Consider the following 14,345-nt stretch of genomic DNA (forward strand, 5'->3'; position numbering starts at 1 on the left):
CTCTCTTCTTCACTGCTCGCCGAAACAGTACTCCACCTAAAAACAACTGTTGAAGACAGTTTACATTAAAGTCATGTTGAAATCTCTCACATGACATTGCAGCAATAGCAAACCACACTGATGAATTCCCAATGGACAAAATCAAGTCCCACCCTACATTTTTTTTTTTCATTCAAGAGGCTGTTATAAGTCACAATAAGGAAGAAAAGACTATCGCAACTTCAGTTTAATCCCGACTAGTGCATTGCTATTTGCAAGCATTCAAGCGTTTACATCAGTTTGTGTACCTACTGAGTTCTAACCCTGTTAAAGATATAAATGCTGTATTTCCATCAGTATGTTAATGAGAGACTTGGTGTTTATTTACTTGTCTGCTCTCTCATTTAATGGTTCAAAATTCTCTTTCTAATTACATATTAGTAATCATAGATTGATCCAGCTGGTTATTTTAAGCTGACCCGTATTAGTCCAAATATTTGTCTTGGTGAAACAGGAAACGGATCATCCTTATTTATTTTGACATTCCTGCCGTGCAGTTCTCCCTGTGTGAGCTGAATCTGAGGATAATTGAAGAACCCCAAGCAGGCGATTTTCCAGGAAACTCTCGCTGCTTAATTGGTGGATAAATGCTGTGGAACATCTGGTAGAGTTCACCCTGCCATCTGATGCAACAGTCAATTTAGCACCTCCATTTACCCTGCTCAAGTTTTCCTCACAGGGATAATTCACCCCCCTCTCGGAAAAAGGCTGTTTGATGGCACAAAATTGAGGCGTCTAAAAGCCATGCACGTATTACCAAGATGCTGTAATTTTATTTGCTTTGAAAGATTTTATCAATCTCTGTGAGCTGTCACTCTGCGTTCTGGGTCAGAGATGTTAAGTGCGTGAGAGAGATGCGGCTGTCAAAACACACGTTCTGCATGTGCTCATTGTCCTCTCAAACATTTTTAGCATAATCATTAATGAAATTATCACATGCACTTCCCCTCTTCAGCTTTGGGAAGAGGATTATGGGCTGTTTTCTATATTAAGTCAGATATGATGTATTTTTAATGGTGCTTGTGAAAAAAAAAATTCCACAGACTGACACTGAAGAAGGGACCAGAGCTATATCTAGAGTACCATTATTACAGATTTTTATGATGCATGTAAGGGTTAGGTAAAATCTAAAGTAAAATGAAATAAATAAAAATAAGTTTTAGGTACATAATAGTATACTTAAACAAGTATTATACATTGCAAACAGAATGCTGAATCTTTTGACTTGGGCTAGTAAGCAACCACCTAACCACCCAAAACACCCACCACCCACAACAAACAAACAAACAAACAAACAAACAACAACAACAAAAAAAAAACACCCCAACACCCTAGCAACTTTTTAGAACATCTTAGAAACAATCTGCCAATCAGCCAGACATTCTAGTGATGCCTTAGCAACCACCCAAAATATAGAAACAGCATAGAAAAAACCTAGAAACCACATAGCAATGCCCTGACAACCACCCAAAGAACCAAACAAAACATCTGAACAGCATAGCAGCCATCTAGAAACACCCTAGCAACACCTTGGCAAGCAGCCAAACACCCTAGTTATGCCCTAGCAACCACCCAAAATATACAAACAGCATAGAAACAACCTATAAACCACATATCAAAGCCCTGACAACCATATATAAAAATGCATATATAGAAACAGCATAGTAACCACATAGCAATCACTGGCAACCAAACAGAAAACCATAGAAAAACTTCCTTACAGCATAACAACCATTCAGAAACACCCTAGCAACACACTGGCAAACAGCCAAACACCCTAGAGATGCCGTAGCAATCACCCAGAATATAGAAACAGCATACCAATGCCCTGGAAGCCATCCAGAAAAACCAAACAAACAAACAAAACCTCCTTACAGCATAGCAACTGTCTAGAAACACCATAGCAACACCCTGGCAAGTAGCCAAACACCCCAGTGATGCCCTAGCAACCACTCAAAATATAGAAACAACCTAGAAACCACATAATAAGCCCTGACAACCACTCAGAAAACCCTAGCAACAAAACCACCTTACAGTATAGAAATCATCTAGAAACACCCTGGCAAGCAGCCAAATACCCTAGTGATGTCCTAGCAACCACCCAAAATATAGAAACCACATAGCAATCACTGACAACCAACCAGAAAACCATAGCAACCAAACAAAACATCCTAAAAGCAAATCATCCATCTAGAAACACATTAGAAACACCCTGACAAGCAGCTAAACACCCTAGTGATGCCTTAGCAACCAGCCAAAATATAGAAACAGCATAGAAACATCCTATTATCCACATGGCAATGCCCTGGTAACCACACAGAAAAAAACTAGCAACCAAACAAAACATCCTAACAGCATAGCAACCATCTAGAAACACCCTAACAACACCCTGGCAAGCAGCCAAACACCCTCGTGATACCCTAGCAACCACCTAAAATATAGAAAAAGCATAGAAACTACATAGCAATCACTACCAACCAACCGGAAAATCCTAGCATCCAAACAAAGCATCCTAAAAGCATATCAGCCATCTAGAAATCATAGCAACAAAACAAAATATAATTTATTAAAAATATCAAGTATAGAAAATTTAAAAAATAAGTTATTTAAATTGTTTGGCCAATAAACACAGCATATTGGCCAATAAAATAAAAATGCCAGTTTTTTTTTCCATTATTGTATTTCACTGCCACTTGGAGAAAAGGAAGCTTGAGGGAATACTCTAAAAACAATTTTTTAGAAAAAGAAACGGAAAGCAAAAAGCTTTGCCTTTTATCACTACTCAATTAACAACTTAAAGTTCAACGAAACGTGACCTATTTTTAAAGCCACCCACTTTTCTCAGCACTCAGAGAGGAAGCAGGCATGCTGAAGTTGCGCTGAATCTGTGTGCATGTGAGAAGGCAGGAAAGGGAGCTGGTGTAATTGATCAGAGAGTTCAGTTGAGCGGGAGAGGTCAGCGCCGGCCGGCTCTAAAGTCAAGACTGGGTGGAACGGGGAGGAAAAGCTTCACTGCCAGGATTCCTGTAATCTACCCTGACCATCACACGCCCAGGGTCCCCTCCTGTGGCCTTTTCCCCTTTTCCCTAAATCAACCTGTTTCCTGCTCAAACATTCACACGCTAACTAGAGTTTAGAGTCTCTGGTGGAAGGGCACGGACGTTTCACACGGCACGCTCGGTTTGTGGGCAACTACCTGTGGTTTGGTAAATGCCCAAGCCCATTTCAGAAGTGGAAAGTGAGGACATGGAAAGAAAGTGCTCAGGATGTTAATGCATTTCTCACACTGAAGAATAGCAGAATAAGAGCAGCGCTATATTGACCCTGAAGAGAAAAACTATCCTATTCGCTTAGATCACGCAAATGGCACTTTTGGAATTTCCCTAAATGAACACGAAGCTGAGATAGGAGAAGAGTGAAGATCAGCAGACATAATAGCTAGCAATTACACATTGTTGTGATAAAAAATGTGATAAAGAATTACACAAATGTGTGGCCCAAAAGGATTGGACATTTATTTGTATAGCCTAGTGCGTTAAAAAATACATATCCTTTCAAAACAGGTTTACAGAAAATGCATGTTTCTACATTACAGTTTAGAGAATTTGTAATCAGATTCTGTGTCCAAAGAAATGTCCATATATCCAGAAATGTACAGTTCTAAGATGATACAATTTGTGCAGTTAGCTAACAACATGCACAGCAAAATCCCCAGAGTTAAATCAACTCTGCTTAGATTACATATGGTCCCTCTCTATATAGTGTTAAAGTAACACTGAAACAGAGTTGAAATTAATGAGATAATTAAGTGATTATTTAAGTTATGATTGATCATTAGTGATGAACACCTGCTGTTAACAAGCAGAACTACAACTGACTTCCAGCCACAGGCTTAGATGAAATTAACTGAAGATAAAATGCATTAAATCTCTCAATATCTGAATAAACAACTCCACAAACAGCATATTATCTCATAAATTTTTACTCTGCTTCAGTGTTATTTTAACTCTTTGTAGAGAGGGACCATATGTTCTCTGAGCAGAGTTGATTTAACTCTGGGGATTTTGCTATGTGTATTCATTTAGGCAGAAACAATAAACTCATTAAAGCAGTTATTATAAGTTGTGATCATAATGATTACAATAGAAAAATGGCAGTTGTGCATGTTGTTTCAAGCCCCTCGTCTACACTGGCATTTCCACAGTGTTTCAGAAACTATCTACACTACACAACCGAAAACATGTCACATGACCATTCATGCGCACTGGGCATGCGCGAACAAGTGTAAACAGTTGCCTCTTGCACATGTAGGTAGCTTCAGTATTAAAAATTGCAGAGTTTAACTGCACAATGGATGTTAAAAATGACAACAAAGCCAGCAAAGATTCAGCAGTTCAGTCTCCATGTCATTGTTTACTGTGTCGTCAAGGATACATATCGTCTCCAATTTGGTCTGTTTACACTGAAATGCAAACAGGCTCTGCAGCGTTTTCGAAAATCTCTGTTTTCGAGAGTAGAAAATGATGGAGTAGTATAAACGACAGGTGTAACCAGAGCAAAAGTTAGGCGTTTTAAAACAAAAATACACTAGTGTAAACGGGCCTCCTCGCAGGAGTTGCAGTCATCTCACAGGTGTTGGGGCATCTGAAATCTTCGTAAGAGGCTGGATCCAAACCGGAGCTGGCGTAATCTCTAAGTATAGAACAGAAGAGCAAATGGAAAATAATTACCGTAGCTGCTGTTCATAATATTTCAAGCAAAAGATACTGTAATCATGTGCAAGTTATCTGATATAACTGGAGTACAAGGTTATGAGATTATGTGAACGCTTGGCTAAAGAGATGTCTTTAATCTAGATTTATACTGGGAGAGTGTATCTGAGAGTGTCTGTACTACCAAAAGTCCAGACTTTTATGAACTTAAAGAGTGTGATGGATTGTAGGGCGATAGAAGATCGGTTAAATACACAGGAGCTAAACTGTTTAGGGCCTTATGTCAGTAGCAATACTTTATAACTGATACAGAACTTTGTAGGTAACCAGTGGAGAGATGATAAAATTTGTGTTATATGATCATATTTTCTTGACCTATTAAGAACTCTAGCAGCTGCATTTTGGAGTAAAATTTAGGAAGCAGGACAACCAGCTAATAATGCATTACAGTAATCTAGTCGAGACGTCATGAATGCATGAACTAGTCTTTCCTCATCAGAAACAGATAACATGTTCTGTAGCTTAGCAATGTTTCTAAGGTGGAAGAAGGCTGTTTTTGTAACATATGAAATATGATTTTTGAAGGACAAGTTGCTGTCTAATATAACACCCAGATCTTTAACTGTAGAGTTTGAAGTAACAATACATCCTTCTAGATGCAAACTGCATTCTTAGAGTTTCTGTGTACAGGTTTTTGGTCCAATAAGTAATACATCAATCTTAAACCGAATTTAATACAAGAAAATTACTGGTCATTCAATGTTTTATATCTTTAACACACTCTGTCAACTTGGATAATTTAGAAATTTTATCTGGTCATCATAAAACAGTGGAAACCAATTCCATGTTTTCTAATAATATTACCAAGTGGCAGCATGTATATTGAAAATAGCAGAGGGCCTAACACAGATCCTTGCTGCACTCCATAATTTACTGACGTTATCTTGGATAATTCCTCGTTTATATAAACAAAATTGTAATGATCTGATTGGTATGATCTAAAATACCTTAATACCAATGTAATATTGTTGTCGATCTAAGAGAATTTTATGATCTAGAGTTGAAGACAGCACTAAGATCAAGTAAAACTAGTATTGAGAAACAGCCTTGGTGGTCAGAAGCTAGAAGTAAGTCATTTGTAATTTTGACATGACCCAGAGAAAGAGACGAGTTACACTGTAAAAAATTAATGTGATTTTAACGGTAAAATATTGTAAAAACGCTATATGGAAAAAAGTTTGTAAATAGGTTAACAGTAAGTTCCCGTACTGTATACAGGGAAAAACTGTAAAAGCTCTTACCAGACATTTTATGTAATTTTCACAATAAAATACTGTAAATTTTACAATTTTTAGAAGTAAAATAGAACAAATCAATGTATAATTTGGTCAAAAACTGTAAACTGATATTTCCACAATTCCCTGTGTGACACTCCACATTTTAAAGTATTTTGTTTAAATAATCATGTTTCGTTATAGTTTTTGTTTCAGTTATGTACATTAGGGTTTTATGTTACATCTTCTGTTGTTTAATGAATGTTTATTGCATTATGTAAGGGTGGGTTACCATGATGGCGTTTCACGTTTGCGTGAACGACTCTTTGCACCTTCTATATATTAGTATATACTTCAGCTCGTGGAAAATCTACTTGTGATGAACTTCATGTGGCTTTCTTTTTTACCATCTGCATTATAACGTGGTTGTCAGTATGTTAAAGGTACAAAACAGATTTTAGTAGTAATGTGCATTGTTGAATTTACAGGTTAAAGGGTTAGTTCAGCCAAAAATTAAAATTCTGTCATTTATTACTCACCCTCATGTCGTTCCACACCCGTAAGACCTTCATTAATCTTCGGAAGACAAATTAAGATATTTCTAAACACATCCGATGGCTCCATGAGGCCTGCATAGCCAGCAATGACATTTCCTGTCTCAAGATCCATTAATGTACTAAAAACATATTTAAATCAGGTCATGTGAGTACAGTGGTTCAATATTAATATTATAAACCGACGAGAATATTTTTGGTGTGCCAAAAAAACAAAATAACAACTTATATAGTGATGGCCGATTTCAAAACACCGCTTCAGGAAGAATTGGAGTATAAATTAATCTTTTGTGTCGAATCTTCGTTTCAAAGCGCCAAAGTCACGTGATTTCAGCCGTTGGCAGTTTGACACGCGATCCAAATCATGATTCGATACACTGATTCATTATGCTCCGAAGCTTCATGAACCAGTGTTTCAGCCATCACTATGTAAGTCCTTATTTTTATTTATTTTTTTGGCTCACCAAAAATATTCTCGTCTCTTTATAATATTAATATTGAACCACTGTACTCACATGAACTGATTTAAATATGTTTTTAGTACCTTTATGGATCTTGAGAGAGGAAATGTACGAACGAAGATGAACGAAAGTCTTACTGCTGTGGAACGGCATGAGGGTGAGTAATAAATTACATTTTCATTTTTGGGTGAACTAACCCTTTAACATTCAAATTTTCTTGTTTGTAAATTACAGTTTTATACTGTAAAATTTACAGTTGGTTCTGTAAATGTGTTTACAGTTTTTCTGTATTTTTTTTACAAAATTATTCTAGCAACCACAGCTGCCAAAATTATTTTGTAAAAACTACAGAATTTGTTTTTACAGAGTAATATTGAGAAGCAGGTCTTCTGCTACTGGGAACAATTCTTTTTTAAAGGATTAGTCCACTTTTAAATACACTTTTCCTGATAAATTTACTCACCCCCATGTCATCCAAGATGTTCATGTCTTTCTTTCGTCAGTCCAAAAGAAATGAAGGTTTTTGAGGAAAACATTCCAGGATTTTTCTCCTTAGTGGATTTCAATGGCTACCAACAGGTTGAAGGTCAAAATACTTATGGAACGAACGCAGCGCCAGTTTCGTTTTTTTTCCGTAACTTGAATAGGGAAGGCGTAGAACATTCAGCGTAAGCGTTATGAAGAATGCGGAAGCGGAAAGTACGTTCAAGGCAATTTTGTTTATAAAGCATAAACGGTTGTATTTTTTTCGAAAATGACCGATCGATTCGCTAGATAAGACCCTTATTACTCATCTGGTATCGTTTAAAGCCCTTGAAGCTCCACTGAAACTGTAATTTTGACCTTCAATCTGTTGGTAGCCATTGAAATCCACTTTAAGGAGAAAAATCCTGGAATGTTTTCCTCAAAAACCTTAATTTCTTTTCGACTGACGAAAGAAAGACATGAACATTTTGGATGACATGGGGGTGAGTAAATTTATCAGGAAAAGTGTATTTAAAAGTGGACTAATCCTTTAAGTAATTTAGAGAGTATTGGATCTAGTAAACATGTTGTTAGTTTAGATGAAATAAGTTTATTTAACTCTTCCTGTCCTAAAGCTGTAAAACACTGCGATAATTGAGGCTGAATCATAAAACGCTGTCAAAGGTTGTACGTTTGTATTTTCTCAGTGAAGAAATTCACTAAACTGTAACGGTGGAATATTCAGTTTAGGTGACGTCTCTTTATTTGTTAATCTAGCCACTACTAAATAAAAACTTTGGTTATTTTCTATGAATTTGTGGAGATGCTTAGCCCTAGCACCTTTTTATAGTGGGACAAACTGTCTTTCCATGCAATTCTAAAGACCTCTAAATGAGTTTGTTTCAATTTGCACTCTAGGTTACGAGTTTCTCTCTATAGCATGAGTAATATTGTTGTGCAGTACTTTTCCCTCTACCCTTGTTTAATCTCATGAGTGCAACAGAGTAGAAAGTGCCCATACAGCTATTACTATGTGAGATTTTCCATCTCAATACACATGCAACACATTCACCGTATTATGCGCCTAGTAGATGGTGTCTCTTGACTGAAGCCCTTCAGCTGACTGGAGGAATTTTTCAGTACGTGCTTTCGGATTTACAAATTGAGATTGTTTTTCCATTGGCCGTGGCTGTGACGTCCAAATCCATTATCTCAGATTTAACACTTCTTGCCTGAGATGCCTGCAGAAACCCAGCAACCTTTCTGTGTGTTGATTGGTGCTAAATTCGACAGCAGTGTGTTTATGTTGGTCAAACATCTTCATATGGAAAAAAAAGATGCCAGCTTCAATAATTTAAGCTTGTAAAAGCATCAAAAGTGTCACGAAAAGCAAGCTTGCATTGAAGCAAACACCAACAGCCAAACAAAACAAAGCTCAAATTTCATTAAGATTTGTCAAATCCATGTGCACACATGCAGAGAGAGAGCAGGCAGCCTTTAAAAAGAAAATCCCTGTGACTCACTCACTCTCTCTCTCTCTATGAAGATATTTATAGATCTGCCCGCAGGGACCGTGGTTCCATATAGATCTACTAGAATAAAAAGCCGGAGGGTGAAGCTATCACATTTTTCCACACAAATGCCCCACAGGTTTGAACATCCAGCCGTGTTCTATATTTCTAGAAATTTCATTGTTCTTGTCTACTTTAAAACTAACTGTAACAAAACTAGACTAACCTAAAACTAGAGCTAGTTACACTAGATAGATAGATAGATAGATAGATAGATAGATAGATAGATAGATAGATAGATAGATAGATAGATAGATAGATAGATAGATAGATAGAGAATCTTTTGTGGAATGTAAAGATTCCATGGATATTTCAGGTTCTTCATGGAATCATCAATGCCAATAAAGAACCTTTATTAGCTTTTAATTACATAACAACACAGATAACGACCAAGTAAAATGACACGGGGATAAACTATTTCACATAACAGTTCTTTAATTGATTTTTTTCAAAAGTCTTTTTTATATGAATATAAATGTAAAAATATAAATAACTAATATTTACATCACATAGTTTGACACAGAATACAGATTTTGGCATTTGTTGCCTCCAGCTTAAGAGAAAAAGCATTCTGGAGAATGTAAGGATGGCGAAAACACTCTCTCAGAACTAGAGAGGTAGATTTACTCTTTCTCATTCCAAAATATGAAACAGTAGAACAGATATTCATTCACTCATTCACAACAACTTTCAACATGAAACAAGAACAAAACTGCATGGACAGGGCTACGCTTCTCCTAAGTAGATCATAGATTAATTGCCACCAATAATCTCTACGATCAACTTAGTTCACAATGCTTTTGAGAAACGCAGCCCAGGTTAGTACAGTGGCGGTACAGATGTGGATTTATGTACAACAGAAGACTGTAAGGCGATAAACGAAGCAGTATATATACTTAATATATGGTCCCAATATGTTTGACTGCGCATTCCACACATGCAGCCGTGACATTCTGCTCACGTCTTTTCAATGAAATTGCACAACTCAGTAAATGTGTTCACCCTCTATAAATCTCTCTCCTTCCAGCTCTTGTAAAATGGCTGAAGAAAATCTGAAAACTGGAGGAAATCATGCGCACAACTACTTCCAAATATGCATGGAAACAATCACATGGAAAGGCCAAAAAACTGTATGTGTATATATATATATATATATATATATATATATATATATATATATATATATATATATATATATATATATATAAAATAAAAAAAAATACGTTTGAGTATATTTTCAAATATCAAAACACTGGACTTGTTTTAGCACTTTTGCAAAAGAATGTTTTAAAAGGATGATCTGATATTTTTCCTAAAAAACAACGCAAACAATTTTTGGGGGTGGGGGGAGAACAGTACCATGTTTTTCCGATGACTCAGATCTGAACGTCTGATCTTGATTTGATCATGTAAACAGATATCTTGGATTACTGGCTTTCCATGATACAATCAGACGCTCCATTAGGGTCAGTCACTGATATCCCTAGGGATCTCATCTGGTCCTTTTCCCACTTAAACACCAACTTCATCCCTGATTTACCCTGATTCTCGTCTGCTTGCAGTTAAGAGCATTGTGAACAGTGTTTAAAATGCAGTTGGAAACTCTAGTTGCACTCCCTTCGCTGCTTTTTGTAGCACGCTGTGGCGAAACGCAATAAAGGCAATCTATTTTTGTAAAGGGACAAAAACCACATTATAGTGTAAAGCAATAAAAAACACTAAAGGAGGCAAAGGCAGCTTTAAAGCACGTACATCATTCAATAAAAAGGCACTGTGTTTATCCCTAGCCATGTGATCAGACGTCACTGTTTTACAATCAATTCCATCTGGACGTGCCCCAAGTGCAGAACCGCTGTTGCATGCCATGCGCACGCATTCACTCCAGAAACTTCTGTTTCTAGTTACCATAACCTCAAACTTACATGTCTATTTAATCACAGATGAGATCTCGTAAATATCTCAAAATGTTTTTGGCAATGAGATTAAATGGAGGGCAAATGACCAGTAATCTCATGTGTTTTCTCAACAATGTCGCTCATCAAAAGTCATGAACACAATCGTTTTCATGCAAGAACAATTTATATTCATTTTATAGCTCTGTACTCCTACTTTATGCGAACAACTATCTCAGTTTGTGTCTATTTTTATTTCTCTAAAGCTTTTATTTCTCTGATAAGGTGAACACGACTGAGGAATCCATTAACTCTCCTGAGCTATGAAAGAGCAATAAAATCTTCTTCTGGGCTCAAACAAGTCAGAGCTTAGCACATGCTAACAGCCAAATGCCTCAAAAACTGCTTTTATCAAGTACTCAAGGTTGTTAATCCTCTCTCTCTCTGTTTCTTTTCTTTCTCTTATTCACAAGTCCACTCCTCAACATGGTCAAAACATCTCAATCGATAAGCTTTTCATGAAAGGATAAGGGTATTAACCTCGGAATTGGTATGGATTTTTTGTCCATCTCCAAATGTTGTTCTTCACACAGAGTTTTCACATGATTTATAGGACATTTGAAGGCTAAACTTTTCCAAAAAGGAAAATTCTGTCATTTATTAACCCTCATGTGGTTCCAAATCAGTATGACTTTCCTTCTGCTGAGTTTTTTTTTTTTTTTTTTTTTTTTTTCATTCAATGAGCATAAAAAGTGTTGTTTTGTACCCCACTGAGTTTTGTCTTCCACAGAAGTAAATATGTCATACAGATTTGGAAGAACATGAGGTTGAGTAAATAATGAAAGAACTTTCATTTTTAATTCATTATCTGTTAGCAAAACATGCCAAATTCTTCCCTGATCAAGGCAGTGTAAATAAGCGCTGTTCCCATTGTGAAAACGGATGTAAGCTCCAGCCTTTGTGGGCTCTGACCAGGTCAAGGTGACGACATATTCATGCATGTTGTTTTTGGGGGCGAGGATAACATTGCTAAAATAGCTGAGTTTGAGTTTTAAAACTGGCACTGGAAGAGGAAAAGAAAGACAGAGGGGTAAAACAGAGCTGTACCATGCTAAGTCCTAACGCTTGCTCAAGGCACTGGAACAAGAACAAAACTTTACAGACACTTTTCGTGTACCCTTGTGGCATCTTCCCCCCCCACTAGTAATCTTGCTCATCTGTCTGACAGGAAATTAATTTTCTTTTCAGGCCGTCTCAGAACAAATTGCTTTCGGCTTGCTTGCCTTTCTCTGAACCGTGTCGTTATAAAATTCCTCTGCGGTTGTTTTTCCGAATACCGCCTATATGAGGTCCATGAAGAGTCCTGAATTTGCCAGATAGAATCACATGCACACACACACACACAATCCAATGCAAAACTCCTTCAACACATTGTACACTGTGTAAAATTCCCAATAAATCAATCTCTTTGTGTCCTTAATATCAGGTCCTGCACCCTTGTCCTAAATCATTAGCGGCTACGATTGACAGAGGGTTGACAGCGAAAGAGGCCGAGCAGGTGTCTTGTCTCTCCAGTCCATCCTGCACACATATTCCACACACACACACTCAGATGGACACATTCTCGACCTCTCCGATCCGCGCTCTCTTCCTATCCTGATCCGCAGCTGCCGGTTCTAGCCAGCAGACACAGGTTCAAGTTCCACTCCGTAAAAAAGCTCACACATTGCTACGGTGTCACTGGACAGGCGAATGACGTGCGATGGTGACGGAGGTGAACTCCTCTTTCGTTGCGGTGTCCGGTTGCCGCCGCTGGCCGGCTTCTTCGCTCGTCACAGGAATGCAGGAGGACTGACAGCAGTGTTGACGGCAGCAGTGGCTCGCAGTTAGTGTTGAGTGTCCTGTGTGTGTGCATGCGGGGATGTGTGTCCTCTCCAGGCTTGTTTTGATACCAGACACCTGCTGAGCGACGGTAAACTGCGTGCATGACTCCGGCGAACCTTCATGCCGGCCTGCGCCGTATTTTCCATGGGATTCTCTGAGAGGGCCTGTCTTCGGCCACCTGAGCGGACGAAGATCTTGGTGAAAATAAAAAGAAGAGTCTATTTTCCGTCACTTTATCAGATGCTCTCACAGTGGACACTGTTCGGAGCTGAAGGAACCTCCTTCCTTCTTTTTCCTGCGCTTCTTCTTATGGGCCGTCCAGCAAGCGGTCGCCATCAGTACCAGGATCAGCCCCGCGATCAGAAGGAACACGGACACTACCTTGGTCTGCGGGAGATCGTTATACGTGTACGTCACCCCGGTTCCGGCAACTCCAATCACCAACGAGATGATCCCGAAGGGAAAGATGCAGCGGTACCAGGACTTCTCCATCCCTCCCGTGGCTTGCGAAAGCCTCTCTAGGGATGAAAGGACCTCAGGGACTTTTGGCCCTCCTTCTTGTGTCTGTCCCTCCAGGGTTGGGGCTGCCGTTGTCTGCGGTTGGCAGGTGAAGTGCCCTGTGGTACATCCCATCTTAAAGCCAGGATGCAGGAAACACAACAACAACAGAGGATGCGCTGAAGAGAGGAAATGCAATTTATGGATGTGAAGATACTCTCACAATGTCTGTGGGTTTGTCAGTGGCACAGTGCTCTGCCTCTCAAGCCCACAGCAGCACATTGAACACTCGAGCAGACAGAATGAGCACTGCTATATATGTGGCCAGAAGGAGGGGAGGAGTTAAGCTGCAGAGGGGGCAGCCCAAAGATTCTGATTGGCTGCAGCTGCACTCTGACGTAAAATGCCGTAGTCTGAGACTGGGCAGCGGAGAACAAACAGGAAGGAGGTGGGGGAGGAGGGGTGGAGTTAACCATTCAAATACCGTTCACTAAAATCCACCCACTCCTTCTCCATTCTCTTGCTGCGACTTGCTTGTAAGAGAATGAGTGCATGTATCCTATAGAGGGAATGACAGTGAAATGGGAGGGGGACCGGACTATTTAAGTGCTCATTAAATAAAGAGATTGCAAGATTATTTTATGCAGAAGCATGTGGCGCATTCATTCAACCCGACAGCATGCCGGCAAATATCTAATGAATCCAGAGACTCCGTTCGCGCACGTCCTGCTGCGCACCCACGCACTTTTGGCCTCCCACGCCGCACTAACACAAAACACTGCCAAACGCTTGATAAGAGGGCTCTGAACGGATGTCCATTTTTAATCCTACCGAGTCTTTTCCCTGTCACGGATTGTGCACAGGAGGAAAAATCAATTTGAAGAAGAGAGAGCAAGGGAGCAAGAGTGAGAGATTGTACGCACCCATGGCAATGCCAGTGCAGTTTATCACCCAGTCTCGTCTCTCACGTGAAATCATTTTCGAGGGAGGCAATA

Source organism: Megalobrama amblycephala, linkage group LG1, assembly GCF_018812025.1.
Source record: "Megalobrama amblycephala isolate DHTTF-2021 linkage group LG1, ASM1881202v1, whole genome shotgun sequence".
Lineage (NCBI taxonomy): Eukaryota > Metazoa > Chordata > Actinopteri > Cypriniformes > Xenocyprididae > Megalobrama > Megalobrama amblycephala.